We start from the raw sequence: 16258 nt of genomic DNA, 5'->3' as shown, positions 1-16258 counted from the left end.
TCTGTTCTTGCATGTGAACAGCACAGCTTGGCATTTGTCAACTTTGACCTTAATGCGCCATTTAGTTAGCCAAGGCTCGAGAGTTCGTAATGCTTCTTGTAACCTCTTCCGAGTGCACGCTAGCTGAGGGTGTTGAACTGTGATAGCAGTGTCGCCAGCGTAGAAGTGTATAGTAGTACGTTCCGCTGTTCGCGTGTCGTTTGAATATAGGACGAACAGGATTGGGCCTGTAAGGGACCCTTGGGCTACGCCCGCTCTAATTTTTCGCGTGCTTGACAGCGTGTTGTGAACGTCAACTTGGAACTTTCGGCCCTCCAGATAAGACTTTATTAGTCTTATATAGCCTGGGTGGAATTCGAGGTCTATTAGTTTCGCTAGAAGGCCTTCGTGCCAGACTTTGACGAATGCTTTCTGGATATCAAGGAAAACCGAACTCGTGTCCCTTCGCTTATTTAAACCGATCGTGGCATGTTCTATGAATCACTTGAGTGATTGCGGGGCAGATTGCCCGTTCCTGAAGCCTAATTGCTCGCTGCGAATTATTCCTTTTCATCAGTGTTTTCTCGAATAATTTACTGAGGGCGTCCAGAAGGCTGATAGGCCTGTGAATGTTAGGGTCTGACTTCTCTTTGCCTGGTTTCCCAAATACGAGTATCCTGGCCTTCTCTCACTGTTCAGGGTAGTATTGAAGCCTGAAGATTGCATTTAAGATGCTGGTGAGTAGGGTAAGGGCTTTATGAGTTAATTCCTTAATAAAACTATTTTGGATCTCGTCCGGGCCAGGCGTCTTCTTGGGGTTAAGATGATCATTTATCTATTATTTATTTTATTTTGTACAGAGTAAAAAAGCTTCAACAATAAACAGTTTATTTCTGTTGTACAAATCTGCTTCTTTGTATACAACAACATTAGTGTTCATAAACTCTATTTGAGGCGAGGGCTCAAGGTCATCCGACATCAATGATACCTCGTCTTGCCGGGCAGTTTTGTCCAAGGTGATCACTACCGCTATAATCATAAAACATGATTTTGGTTGTCCTTCATAAACAACATGAGCACAGTACCTATCAATTGTCACTACTATCGGGATAACACTTTGTAGTTCAATGCGCACAGCTCTGGTTCCATTATATACAATACATTGAATGTGTATGTAGAAGACCATTTTCCATTACGAATGTCCCTAATTTTTTCATATTTACTGAAATAAGTTACCACATGTTCATTTGCCTTTTCTATGGGGAGATTCATTATACGAAGTAATGTTGTGTGCACATCAGCACATGTTATAGCTACTTAAGGACAGGAACCATTCAATTTATGTACCTGTGATTCTCTTCCAGGTGATGTCAAAATCCATACCATTAGAAGTTTGCTGATTACTTTGATATACACTGGCTTTTCCAGGTTATCTAACTGTATGGCCTCCAGTTGATCCACGTTTAATTTTAGAACTTTTTCAATCCATAAATGAATTTCTGCCGGTCCGGGTTTGTTTAGTTCGTCAGAAAGAGCATTGCATGTTTCCTAATGTGAAGCTTTCCCTTGCCTTTTACTTCGCACTAACAACATTCTGATAACACTCTGCCTTACAACATTCAACGCACGATATTCACGCTGCCACGTCTTACAGCGGACACGCCTTCGAACATGTAATGCTCAGTGGTTGCCATACCATGAAGTCATCAGTCAAGGCTGTTTCCGAACTTCTCAGATTGCCCAAGTAGACTGTCGAACGTGACGGTTTAGTGGAAACTGGAAGAAACAACCACAACAATACCACACCAGGTTAGACCACATGTGTTGACTGACAAGAGCCGTCGAGTATTGAAAAAGTAGTATGGGATAATGTCATGACGTTGTTTTATACCTTAACCCGTGAATCGTCCGGCTCCATCGCGAAATGGTCAGCGTCCTGACCTTTAGTCAACGAGGTCCCGAGTTCGATTCCTCACCGGGCCGAGGATTTTAACTTTCATTGGTTAATTTCGATGGCTCAGGGACTGGGTATGTATGTGTGTGTGCCGTCTTCATCATTAGAATTCATCATATTGTGACCGTTCACGGTACTTTAGATACCATATCGTGACATCCCATATCAATAATATGCCGTTTTCCGCGTCATTCTACGACGTTTAGCCGCAAAGCTAGCAGACCACAGCGCTGCACGGTATACGAACGATGCGCTGCTACTTTAGAGGACAAGGGGCTCTGTGCGCGTAATGACAAGGGCGAGTCATACGCTAGCCAGCAATTAGGATGTTTCTCTCTCCTGTGCGAGTGAGTTGGAAGGAGTAGAAGGTCATGTGACAGCCCGCGGGCCATGCTTAATAAGTCGGGTTAACTTAGGGAGAAGTAACTCCCTAAATATTTGTTGGTGATTTTAGTGATACCAACCTAAACCTTCATCTGTTTCAGAATTTTCAATATTAATAATAATAAGAAGAAGAATCATGTGATTATTGACTTACGCATCTAATGTTCATGAATAAGAGCTTGTCATGATCAAGGAATTACACTGACTGACAGAGCAAATGCAACACCAAGAAGGAGTGGTCAGAACTTTATGCCAATTGCAGGGTAGACTGACGTCACTGAGGTATGCTCATGATGTGAAATGCGCCGCTGTGCTGCGCACGTAGCGAACGATAAATGGGACACGGCGTTGGCGAATGGCCCACTTCGTACCGTGATTTCTCAGCCGACAGTCATTGTAGAACGTGTTGTCGTGTGCCACAGGACACGTGTATAGCTAAGAATGCCAGGCCGCCGTCAACGGAGGCATTTCCAGCAGACAGACGACTTTACGAGGGGTATGGTGATCGGGCTGAGAAGGGCAGGTTGGTCGCTTCGTCAAATCGCAGCCGATACCCATAGGGATGTGTCCACGGTGCAGCGCCTGTGGCGAAGATGGTTGGCGCAGGGACATGTGGCACGTGCGAGGGGTCCAGGCGCAGCCCGAGTGACGTCAGCACGCGAGGATCGGCGCATCCGCCGCCAAGCGGTGGCAGCCACGCACGCCACGTCAACCGCCATTCTTCAGCATGTTTAAGACACCCTGGCTGTTCCAATATCGACCAGAACAATTTCCCGTCGATTGGTTGAAGGAGGCCTGCACTCCCGGCGTCCGCTCAGAAGACTACCATTGACTCCACAGCATAGACGTGCACGCCTGGCATGGTGCCGGGCTAGAGCGACTTGGATGAGGGAATGGCGGAACGTCGTGTTCTCCGATGAGTCACGCTTCTGTTCTGTCAGTGATAGTCACCGCAGACGAGTGTGGCGTCGGCGTGGAGAAAGATCAAATCCGGCAGTAAATGTGGAGCGCCCTACCGCTAGACAACGCGGCATCATGGTTTGGGGCGCTATTGCGTATGATTCCACGTCACCTCTAGTGCGTATTCAAGGCACGTTAAATGCCCACCGCTACGTGCAGCATGTGCTGCGGCCGGTGGCACTCCCGTACCTTCAGGGGCTGCCCAATGCTCTGTTTCAGCAGGATAATGCCCGCCCACACACTCCTCGCATCTCGCAACAGGCTCTACGAGGTGTACAGATGCTTCCGTGGCCAGCGTACTCTCCGGATCTCTCACCAATCGAACACGTGTGGGATCTCATTGGACGCCGTTTGCAAACTCTGCCCCAGCCTCGTACGGACGACCACCTGTGGCAAATGGTTGACAGAGAATGGATAACCATCCTGCAGGACACCATCCGCACTCTTATTGACTCTGTACCTCGACGTGTTTCTGCGTGCATCGCCGCTCGCGGTGGTCCTACATCCTACTGAGTCGATGCCGTGCGCATTGTGTAACCTGCATATCGGTTTGAAATAAACATCAATTATTCTTCCGTGCCGTCTCTGTTTTTTTCCCAACTTTCATCCCTTTCGAACCACTCCTTCTTTGTGTTGCATTTGCTCTCTCTGTCAGTGTATTAAGTTAAAGATGACAACGAAACATCTTCCAGTTATTCAACTTATCATTGATTACGTGATCTGAATCAGTGCAGAGAATTACAGAACGTCGTCACAGGTCTGGCGGGGTGAGCCTATCCTGGAGTTTGGCAAGACGTAAGTCAATCATTGCACAAGTGGTAAATGACGCTTTGGCGATTATAATTAAACCGCCGATCCTAAGAAAATAAGATTCGATCAGTAAAATATGGAAGGTCAGAGCTATCTTTTGTTATGCAGATCAACGCCGACAAACGGCTTTTTACGGAAGCGACCCCCGACATGAAGGCGTAGTTAACCCCCACTCTTGATTTTTTCCTCTGTCTTACAAAAGAAATCGGACAGGAGACTACTTACCCATTATCTACTGTGTTTCCGTGCTGTTCAGACGTGTTGCTATTTTGCACGACCTGTGATATTGTGTAATACTTTCATTAAGTGATGAAGTACTGCAATTGTGAGATTTAACTAGCAGAAGTACTGCATAAATCATTATTTAAGCGCAGTGATTATTGACGTGCACTTATTGTGTAAATTTCGTGTGTTTATAACATTTTGTATCATGGTGTGATCACCGAGGATAGTGAACGAGGAATAACCCACCTGTTATGAGCTGCGCAGCATTCAAGCTACTGTAATATATGTTCGATGGATTCGTGTGTGGCTAGATTAATTCACTACTAGTCAAATACAGTGTAGTGTTGTGGGAGCACAATTGGAGTTACAATTAGAACGTTGAAAAAGTGAATTTGTTCAGGAAATTGCGATTCACGCATAATAATAATAATAATAATAATAATAATAATAATAATAATAATAATAATAATAATAATAATAATAATACTTTGGGCAGCGTCTGCTGAAAGTACAAACGTGGATGTGAGTTGTCTTACATTGTGAGAGGATGTGAAATAAGCAAGTTAGTGACCCTTAACGTTGGATTACAGTGCAAGTGAATACGTGATAGTTCAGCAATATTGGGATAAATTTAACCATGCCTGAATGTAGTGCGTATTACAAGTTGACCCACTTATAACCATGGTGTTTTCCCCTTTGCATATTGGAACGAGTGATCGCTGGTCTGGGAAGAGGATTCACGAGTCACTTACCTACCCAGCATCTCATTGTGTTGGATACCTCCAGGATTATTATGCGTGGTAAAGTCTACAAGATGAAGTTCATTCCGGAAACGAACCAAGGACCTCACGACATCAAAGGCAGCAAGATGATGGCTTAAGCTGTTATGAGTGTGCTTCCTCGGACAAGAATGATCACCCTAGATAAGTGCATTTTCAAATTTACTATGTTTGAAAGTCATTTCCCTCCTGTACACAGTTAGAATTAGCATGTCAAGTAGATTAAAAATGTGAATGATGATCGCAGGCTGTTCAAAGGGATTAAAACTTTTAGCTTGTGTAGTAGGAAGTTTGTTACTGGCAATGATGACCAGCAGTTAATTTAAACCCCTTGTAAAGTAATGCATGTTAGTTATAAGATTCCTGTAATGATTTATTTTGTCTTCAAGAAGTGTTATGATGGATGGAAGTGGTATCCATCTAGGTAATCCCAAATCTTATGATAAAATGAGATGCTCTGCCTCTTCAAAGAATACGAGGATGACTTGTATGTCATGTAAAAGACGGAGCATATGAGGAGTTCAAATGATGTTTTTAGATGCGAGTATAATTTCTAGATCGTGAATTTAATATGTAATTTTTTTTATAGAGTGGCATGAATTAATATCCCTTATGTAAATATATGCGAGTGTTCGTGGTATTGAGTTGGAAGTGATAGTCGGTGAATATCTGTCAATTGATAATCAAGGCGATATAAATATGTGCCAGAGATAATTTATACAAAGCGTGAAGAATTGCACTACGCTAGTTATATTGAGATTAGGTTGAATAGAACCATGTGAGAATTAACATGTTAGCGTTGAGCTTTAAGAAGCCGCGTTGGCCCGAATTTATATCGAGGCAGCTTATTAGAGATACCTTCCCCCGACTGTATGAAAGGGAGGCGTGCGAAAGTAACGTTACGCTAGAGAAAGTGCCAGCTGGATACAAGGGCTGAGGAAGCTGTGGGCACGTTACAAGCCTTGACTGTGGAGTGTTCGATGACCATTTACTTTCTAACAATATCCGACGGACATTTACGCATTGAGTAGCTAATTGTCACCGCGACTGAATTAATATAGTAGGAACAATAGACTTCCTCCCAATTTATTTTGTTCATTCCATCCGATCTAGAAATTCAAAACATGCATCCTGCAGTGAGAAGACCATGAGTTCGACCCCCATCTAGGGCAACATGTATCATTGCTATTATTTTTGGTAATGGAAGGACCATTCCCTCCATATAATCTTGTATATATGATAAAGTGTCATATTATATGTTTGGTAGTAGTTGAGTGTATTATTACATGTAAAATGTCGTGTTATTGTCCACGCGTCATCCATAAGCCCAGTATTATTTTATGTTAATTGATCAAATGGTATTTTATTTTAATCCCGGCGAAATATGCCTATGCGATTAGTTACACCTTTGTAAATAATAATGAAGTTAGTTATTAGGGCTGAACATGACTTTCAGATATCTTGGAATGTGCTTGTCATAATTAACATACTGTGTTAATCCTTGATCGCGTAATAATATGATCACAAGAAATTATAATATTTCAAAACTCCAGTTCATGTATAGAAAGCTGGGATGATATCCAGTGGGGTGATCATTATAGTGCCGATTATTATGTATAATTAATTGATTAATTAATTAATTAATTAATGCCTAACAATGTTGTGAATAATAGAGGTAGTAACAAGTGAAAGGCCTCTAAATATCGGGACTATTGGTGTGGAATACTAAATCCACAAGACAATTAAATAATAATTTCATCAATATGAATCCCGCCTTTTTTTAAATTTTTGTGACCAGATGATATACGGCACATTTCGTTTTAGTTGTGGATGTTCTTTCTCAGTTGATAATAAATCTGATATTCATAAAACTTCAAAACATCATTCTTCTGATTTGTAGTGACGTTGTATTCCTCTTCTATATTGAGATCCCTACTTATAAATAATTTATTAATGCCTATTAGTCCGAACGTATCATAGACCTGAATGCTCTAAAATTATAGCCGTGGTTATTCTGAAGTAGGGATGATGATGAGAATTCGATTCTAGGGCCGTTCGCCGAAGATCTCATCACGTATTTTCATTCGGCCGATGCACTCACGAATTATTATTATTATTATTATTATTATTATTATTGTGCACTGAAGCCCCGGATAGGCACAATATGTAGGGCCCCATCTTCACAGACGCGCAGGTCGCCTATGAGGCACCAAATCGAAAGACCTGCACCATGCCTCTCCGGAGGCCACACTCCATTAGTTCTACACGTGAATTTAGCTGTGTCACTGACTGTGTGCCGGGAGATATGAGGATTGGATTTCAAGGTTCAAAGCATTCGCCCATAATCCGCACACTTCACCCATGAATGCTGAGCGCCGCGTTCGATGGTGTAAACTGTAAAGCATGCTGGCACTGATTCGTGGATGAATGGAGACCAGTGATTTGGAGTGATGAATCATGCTATTCTGCGACAGTCAGGTTGGAGGGTTTACGTATGGCGAATGTCAGGCGAACGATAGGCCTACATGCCAACCTGTAGTAAAATTTGGTGGTGTCGAAGTGTGTTCTTTGGAAGGGATGTGGACCTGTGATAACACTACGGAGCATGTTAAAGGCAGGAGGATAGGGACGTTTTGACCAGCTGCATTCTGTTCACGGTAGAAGACTAGTTCAGAGATGACCACTATGTGTTTCAGCATGATAAGGCTCCATGACATAAAACAGAGTCTGTTTATGAGTGGTTTGTGGATAATAAGGTTCCAGAAATGGACTGGTCAGTCCTGACCTGAGCTCCGAACTCAATCCTCTCCAACACCTCTGGTATTCACTACAACAGTTACTTCGCTGCGGTCCCCAACGACTCACATCAGAAACTACGCTTGCTACAGGTGTCGTTCTTCCCAGACATGCTCCGACTCCTAGGAGATCGTCCACCCGCCGTAGAAGATTACGATCTGTAACAGACGTCGTATTTAAAGGGGCCCATTCACAGTCGAGCCGGTTGGCGAGCCCATCCATGTATAAAATCCACACCCCGAACCCGACTGGCTCGACGGTGACCATACACTGGCGAACCCGTTGGCGGACTAGTCCGCCAGTCTGTATTGTAAATAATATGTGCATTGCCTAGTTTTGTTATAAAGAAAGTGGGTTCGAATCCCACTGTCGGCAGCCCTGAAGATGGTTTTCCCTTGGTTTTCCATTTTCACACGAGGCAAATGTTGGGACTGTACCTTAATTAAGGCCACGGCCGCTTCCTTCCAACTCCTAGGCCTTTCCTATCCCATCGTCGCCATAAGACCTATCTGTGTCGGTGCGACGTAAAGCCACTAGCAAAAAATAAAGTTTTTGTTATGGCCCAACGAAAACTTCCAAAGTGGCTGTAGCTGTTGCAGAATTTGTCCAATGATGAAGTAAAGAAGAAGAAATGTGTGTGTGAATGAAGGAATGGTTGAGAGATAAACTAGGATTTTCACACGTTAGCCTATTAAGAACTCTGTGCGTACAATAACCTGCAGATTATAAGAACTTTCTGCATATGGATAGCGACAGTTTTTGCGAAAAATTGTTGGAGTTGATTCGGCCAAACATAGAGAAACAGGAGACACACATGAGAGATACCATCTGTGCTGAAGAGAGGTTAATTGTAACATTGCGATTTCTAGCGACAGGGAAAAGTTATGAAGACCTGAAATTTAGCAGTGTAATATCTCCTCAGCTACTTGGAAAAATCATTCCTGAGACGTGTTGGGCAATCTTCGATACGTTGCAGTCGGAATATTTGCACGTAAGTGGGCCTACACAATTTTGATTGTGATGTATTATAAGATCGTTTTTATAAAACAAACGTAATATTCTTTTGAAAGTGATTAGTTTGGGAAATGTTATTTCACTACTAATTATGAAATACAGAAAATTCCACTACTGTAGTAATGTAGTAATGTATGATACATACTTACAGTATTAACAAGTTAAGTACCGGGCGAGTTGGCCGTGCGCGTAGAGGCGCGCGGCTGTGAGCTTGCATCCGGGAGATAGTAGGTTCGAATCCCACTATCGGCAGCCCTAAAGATGGTTTTCCGTGGTTTCCCATTTTCACACCAGGCAAATGCTGGGGCTGTACCTTAATTAAGGCCACGGCCGCTTCCTTCCAACTCCTATGCCTTTCCTATCCCATCGTCGCCATAAGACCTATCTGTGTCGGCGCGACGTAAAGCCCCTAGCAAAAAAAAAAAACCCACACAATTTAAGTGTAGAGGCGCGAGAGTCATATGTCATAGCACAATGGTCTATAGGCTAATAATATTTGTACGAGAGTATTGGGAGACCATGGATTCTTCTTCAAATTACTATTATTACTATTATTATTGTTGTTATTGTTATTATTATTAGTGTTCCAATGTCGCCCTAACACACGGAAGGCATTGCGTGACGCAATGATGGGAAAGCTCCAGGACTCGTCCGGTACATTTCAATAAATTCTTCCCGGAACTGCTTATTCTTCCCAAAAGTCATTGTTATTTGAGGTAGGCCTAATTAACTCACACAGAAACCAAATTAAGCTACAGACGAAACCACAGTGAGCCGGTTAGGTAGTGGCCATACACACACTGATGGGTTGGCGAACCGGTCGGGTTCGCTGGTTTAGCAGTCGAACCGCCAACACGGACCCAACCTCGAGCCCAACCCTCAACAACCCCCCATACACCTTCGAGCCGGTCAGTGCGACCAAGGTCACGAACGGGCTCGCCAACCCGCTCGACTGTGAATGGGCCCCTTAATGTCCACTATTGGGCAATATATCCGATCCTGGTTCAGTCCGGCGGTATTTGAAGCGTAAATACGCCAGCCTCGTGTTGGTATATGTACCGGCAAGTATATGAACTCCTTCGGGACAAAATTCTGGCACCTCGATGTCTCCAGAAAACCTGAAAAATTGTTAATGGGTCATTAAACCAATAACATTATTCTTCGTATTTCCGGGAATGGTTTAGAGGACAGTTTCGAGTAGGTGTCCGGTTAGTTGTGATTAAATAGTGGAAGGTACAACGTTCCACAACAGCCTGTTGCCACTGATGTAAAGCGAACGGATTCCGCGCGTAGAGGCCTGTAATGTACAGAATGTAAACAAAATCGAGAGAGAATGTTTGCAGCACGGCGCGCATTTGCTGAAGGCTCTAAGGAGCCATGTGTACACAGGAAACCCTTACAATATATGACTATTGTTTTCTAACAGTTTGAAATTGTTCAGTTCTCATGTGACAGAGAGCGCATAATGTGACAACATAGAAAATACATGAAACAGCACACAAAAGTACAATACAGAAGACAACAGCAGCCAGTGATAATAGCCATATATATATATATATATATATATATACCTCACTTAACTTTAGGAGAACACATCTGATTCTCACACTATAGTGCTATTAAAACAATGTGCGTGTTCTGACAGCTCTCAGCGTGGTAGTAGGCGGTGGCAGTTACTATGGCAACCGGTACACGCCTCCTGTTTCAGCCAATCCCAGCTCGGCATGCACTCTCCCTTTTCCTACCCCCGCTGTCTGAAAGCTTCGTGAGGCGGTCGGTCCGAGTTCCACATTGCCAATATAGTATACCGTAACACATGTGGCTGGGCTAACAATGTCTACTTTGAGAGATATCATTGTCTGTACAGTGTGTTTTTTCAATCAACTAAATATTATAGTGCTATTGTGTTCATGTTAATAAGTGTATCGTTATCGAGGCTGGCATTCTAGTGTAGTGTAAATTATAGTATTGTGTAGTATAGTGTAATTTTAACACCGTCTCATTTACTGAATTCAAAATGTTACAACCCGTTCAGAGCGCCGCTAAACACCGAGGGCGACCTAGAATTCATTCACCTAGAAAAAAGGCAAGCGTAATGGAGAGGCATGGCTTCGCTATACGTGGTCAAGTTCGCGATATGGCATGTGCCTTACGGGAATATTTTGAGGCTGAAGGGAAAAATGGAGGCCCACTGATAGACGTTAACAAAGTTGTAGAAAGAACAGCAGCAGCTTTAAAATTTCTCAAGCTACAGTAATTAGAATAGGGAAAGAAAAAGAAAAGAAAGAAAAGGAGCCTTGGGAAGAAGGTGAAGGGGAAAGAGAGGGAGTGGATGTAATTGGACCATCACATCACAGGTTATCAACACCGGGCAAAACCCGACTCATTAAAGCCTATGAGGAAGGCGAATGAGGAGTTTGTCTTACGATATTTGAGCTGATAAAATTACTGCTGAGCCATCTTGGAATAATAGCAACGACATTTAACGTTTTTCTAACTCTTTCATGATCGCAGTTAATGGATATTATTTTCCGCAGAGCCTAGCGCAGAACGAGAGCTGTTGACTGTGATGTAGTAACTCATGCCGGATCATGTGGCAACACAGCGCTCCCACTCCTTTGTTCGGCGCCACGTGCTGCGAACTGTCAGAACACGCACATTGTTTTAATAGCACTATAAGAGCAGATAAACATAAGGTATATTCAGGTACGCTGTAACGTTGTAGAAAAAATTCCGTCCAATAATCTCTGATTCGAAAGGCGTAATTTATGTCATTTTAGATGAGGTCTGAGACCTCAGTCCTTTCGAACACCTCCGGAATTAACTACAACGGCTACTTCGCTGCAGAACTCAACGATAGTGTTGACTCACTGTTAACGGTGGATGAAAATTCTGAGCCCTAAATACAGATAAACGATTGATTGATTGATTGATTGATTGATTGATTGATTGATTGATTGATTGATTGATTGATTGATTGATTGATTGATTGATTGATTGATTGATTGATTGATTGATTGATTTTCAAATCTTAATTGCCCTGATCCCACCTAGATATCTTGCTTCGTAGTACGCGCCGCGTAGTTATGAGCTTACATTCGTCAGATAGTGAGTTTGAACCCCACAGTCGGCAGCCCTGAAGATGGCTTCCTGTGTTTCCTCGCGGTCGCTTCCTTCCCAGTCTTACCCCGGCCCCATTCTACCGTCGCTAAAGATCTGTCTGTCGGTGCGACGTGAAACCTATAGTAAAAATTATAATAGCAAAAGAATTGTCATGATACACGTTATCACCACCAGTGTTTATCGGACACATTTTTCGTACACCCTGCATCATGCCATAGGCGTTCCTCACCCAACCTCTTAATGACTGTCTCAGGGGCTATGGACAGTTTTTAAATGTAAACATGGATCTATCATCGCTCTATGCTAAAATTTTCATTGCGATTCTCAGCAATATCTGTGGATCCTCCTTTGTTAGAAGACCTGCCCAAGTTGTGCACTATCGATCAGAAGAATTCCGGGTGGAAAGGGAAACATGTAAATTTTGGACATAGATTTTGAACAACCCAGAGGATGGAGAAGAGACAAGCGCGACAACGTTACGTGTGTTCGTCTTCCAGAAGGTGTGGCTTGTGACTCCACGCACTCCTGCTCGATTGGCATTTTCTCGGCAACTGATAAGCTGTTTCTATGATTAAACATTCCCTTAACTGGCTTTTCAAAATCAAGGAAGCAAATTAATTAACTGTAATTTAATTGCCAAGGAATGTCACGATAAAATCTATTATATTTGATTTGGATTCAGTTAAATCACTTACTATCACACACTCAGTCCGGCCCCGCGGTGTAGGGGGAGAAGCGTCGACCTGTCACCCGGCGGTCGTGGGTTCCATTCCCGGCTGGGTCAGGTTTTTTATTGTAATGATTAACATCCCTGGCCTGGGGACTGGGTGTTTGTGTCGTCCTAAATGTTCCTTTCCTCACAGATAACACTCCACACTTCCGCCATTCCAATAACACGTAGGTTCATACAATATGTTGCCAGTAGGGGCAAAAGATCCACAAGGGTCGACGCCCTGAACAAATAGCATTTAAAAAATCATACACTCATTTACAATATCGTTGTTCCCATAGTTACAGTCAGTCAAAGAATAATCACAGAATAAACGTGTTCAAAGAAAAGTATATGAAGCAGAAATACACAATATTACTCCTATTTCCTCCATGCTCCATGGCTAAATGCTGGCCTTTGGTCACAGGGGTACCGGGTTCGATACCCGGCAGGATCAGGAATTTTAACAATCATTGGTTAATTTCTCTGACACTGGGGCTGGTTGTATGCGTCGTCTTCATCATCATTTCATCCTCATCACGACGCGCAGGTCGCCTACAGGTGTCAAATCAAAAGACCTGCACCCGGCGAGCCGAACATGTCCTCGGACACTCCCGGCACTAAAAGCCATACGCCATTTCACTGAAGAGGCCATTCATATTTTCGTGCGTAGGAAGCGTTCATTTTATTTATTTATTTATTTATTTATTTATTTATTTATTTATTTATTTATTTATTTATTTATTTATTATTAAAATATACACCCCATTGCTTATTTAAGACAGTTTATTATGATATTGTGTATGGTCAGTCATCAGCCCTAAGGCTGGTTGGATCCTCAACATCTCTGCCATCAGCTGTCATGCTGTCATAGATGGCCTAGGCACCACTGAAGAGGCATACTAGAGAAATGAGGATTGAGGTAGTTTCTCGTTGCTTTCCTCACCGAGCCAGAAGTTGCTATTACATATCAGTCTGCCAAGCCCACCGAAATGCATGCACCAACTGACCCTATGAGCAATATTTTCACACCATTCATAGCAGGGACTGCCTGTGTAAGGAATGGCATTAATAGCATCGCACATATCTCAGTCGTCTTCATTAAAGGCAAGGATAAGAAAGAGACAGATCAATGAAAGTAACAAAAATTACTCTAGCCTATTCCAGAAGACAAAGTGCACCGTAAACACTAGGTCGCGCCAGCAAAGGCTCTATTATGATATTATAAGATTTTTATTGCAAGTCACCTATCATTATACTTTATTTTTCTGGATTTTGAGGAATATTCTTCACCTACAAGTCTTTGTAAATGTAAGCATCGCATCTGTGTTTTATTTTTATACGTCATTTTATGCCATTTCTCTCCCATTTCCAAGAATTATATTACGAATATGAAGCATTGTGTCCGCCTCTGTGGTGTAGTGGTTAGTGTGATCAGCTGCCACCCCCCGGAGGCTCGGGTTCGATTCCCGGCTCTGCCATGAAACTTGAAAATTGGTACGAGGGCTGAAACGGGGTCCACTCAGCCTCGGGAGGTCAACTGAGTAGAGGTGGGTTCGATTCCCACCTCAGCCATCCTGGAAGTGGTTTTCCATTGTTTCCCACTTCTCCTCCAGGCAAATGCCGGAATGGTACCTAACTTAAGGCCACGGCCGCTTCCTTTTCTCCTCCTTGCCTATCCCTCCCAATCTTCCCATCCCCTACCAAGGCCCCTATTCAGCGTAGCAGGTAAGGCCGCCTGGGCGAGTAACTGGTCATTCTCCCCAGTTGTATCGCCCGACGCAATATCTCACACTCCAGGACACTGCCCTTGAGGGGGTAGAGGTGGGATCCCTCGCTGAGTCCGAGGGAAAAACCAACCCTGGAGGGTAAACAGATTAAGAAGAAGAAGATATGAATCATTGTATGATATTTTAGTAAGAAATTATGTCTTTAAATTAAGCATGAATCGCCTTCGCCTTTTGGTGAAGAGTGTGATGGCCTTGCATATTTTAGTTTCAAAATATATTCATTCTACTTTTGACAGTACTCGCGAAAGTACTGAAAATGAAAATCCACAGCCTGTTTCCAGTCATTCGACCGGGTCAGGAATGTAATGAATGAAGTCCCCCATCTAGCGGCTAGGATAGGAACTGTGCCGGCTGCCGAAGCCTGCCGCACTCCTCTGGGGCAATGACTAATGAATGACGGATGAAATGAAAATGATAGTCGAGCGTGTTGCTGGAATGAAAGATGACAGGGAAAAGCGGAGTACTCGAAGAAAATCCGGCCCGCCTCCGCTTTGTCCAGCACAAATATGACATGGAGTGAAAGGGATTTGAACCACGGAACCCAGCGGTGAGAGGACGGCACGCTGCCGCCTGAGCCACGGAGGCTCTTCGCTAAATTATTAAAGTAGTTTAATTCAATAGGGCTTATACTGATGAAAATAAAGGCCATTCTTTCTTACAGTGGTTGAGCGCGATGGATGGTCGAGATTGCTAATATTTCAGCACACAAGGACTTCAAGAAAATAGAAGAATTTGACTCTCAGTGAGCTGACATGTTTATATTCGCTCTGCCCGTCTCTCGTCGCTCTTAATTTGTGTCCTTGTGTTTGCTCTGACCAATGAGAGAAAGTGTAAGACGGCACTGGGCGGTTCTGAAGGCTGTCCACATTTCCTTTCCTTGCCACTAGTTGTTAACGAACGTCAGTCTACAAGACAGCATACTTCTTGCTGTAAATTGGTTTACATTTTATGTTCAATAACCTATGAGACGGACAAACAAGGGAAGCTGACTTTTTGTTTCCATTAATGTGTGTACTTAACAACGTAACATTCTTAAGCTACTCAGACGGTGACTTTAGATACTGTTACACACTGCCCCCAAGTGAACACAAGATTCCTAGACTGACACACCGTACGTTTAGCAAGAGCCACCGTGTATATTCCCTCCAAACTATTCTCTGTACGTAAATATTCACCCCGTATCTTCGGGACTATTGAAAAAGTTGTAGGAATCTTGCCTTCGTGTTGTATTATTTATATAGTAACCGGGCCACTTTCAAATGTAAATATACAATTCGAAAACGAATGTACGTCTTCTGAAAAAAACACTGAGTGAACTCCTGTCGGGAATAATCAGGGTCAAACGTTGTATATAACTTTCTACAAATTAGTCTGTCTACAACTAATTCCAAGTAACTTTTCATTCAAAACATGTTTGTAAATAATCAAAATATGAATACATAATTATGTAATTTGAAATAAAAATGCAATGCTATTTACTTACTTCCATCCGTTCACTCCGTATTTAATTCCTCTTGAAAATAGCTCCCCACCCACGATTATCTGGAGGGGTAACTGTTTGGATATTGTTTTAAACACCAAAGTAGCCTACTCAGAGAGGCTTATTACTTAAACACTTGTCCTACCAATCAGTAATATCTAGAAGGACAGTCTTTTGCCCATCGAGTTGAGCACTATGTGCGGTAAGAATAATGGGTGTTGTGTTGGTAATAAAGAATTATTTTCAACTGACCTT

This window comes from Anabrus simplex, chromosome 2, assembly GCF_040414725.1.
Source record: "Anabrus simplex isolate iqAnaSimp1 chromosome 2, ASM4041472v1, whole genome shotgun sequence".
NCBI classification, from domain to species: Eukaryota; Metazoa; Arthropoda; class Insecta; order Orthoptera; family Tettigoniidae; genus Anabrus; species Anabrus simplex.
The sequence above is the reverse complement of the archived record's forward strand: the minus strand, read 5'-3'. Positions refer to the sequence as shown.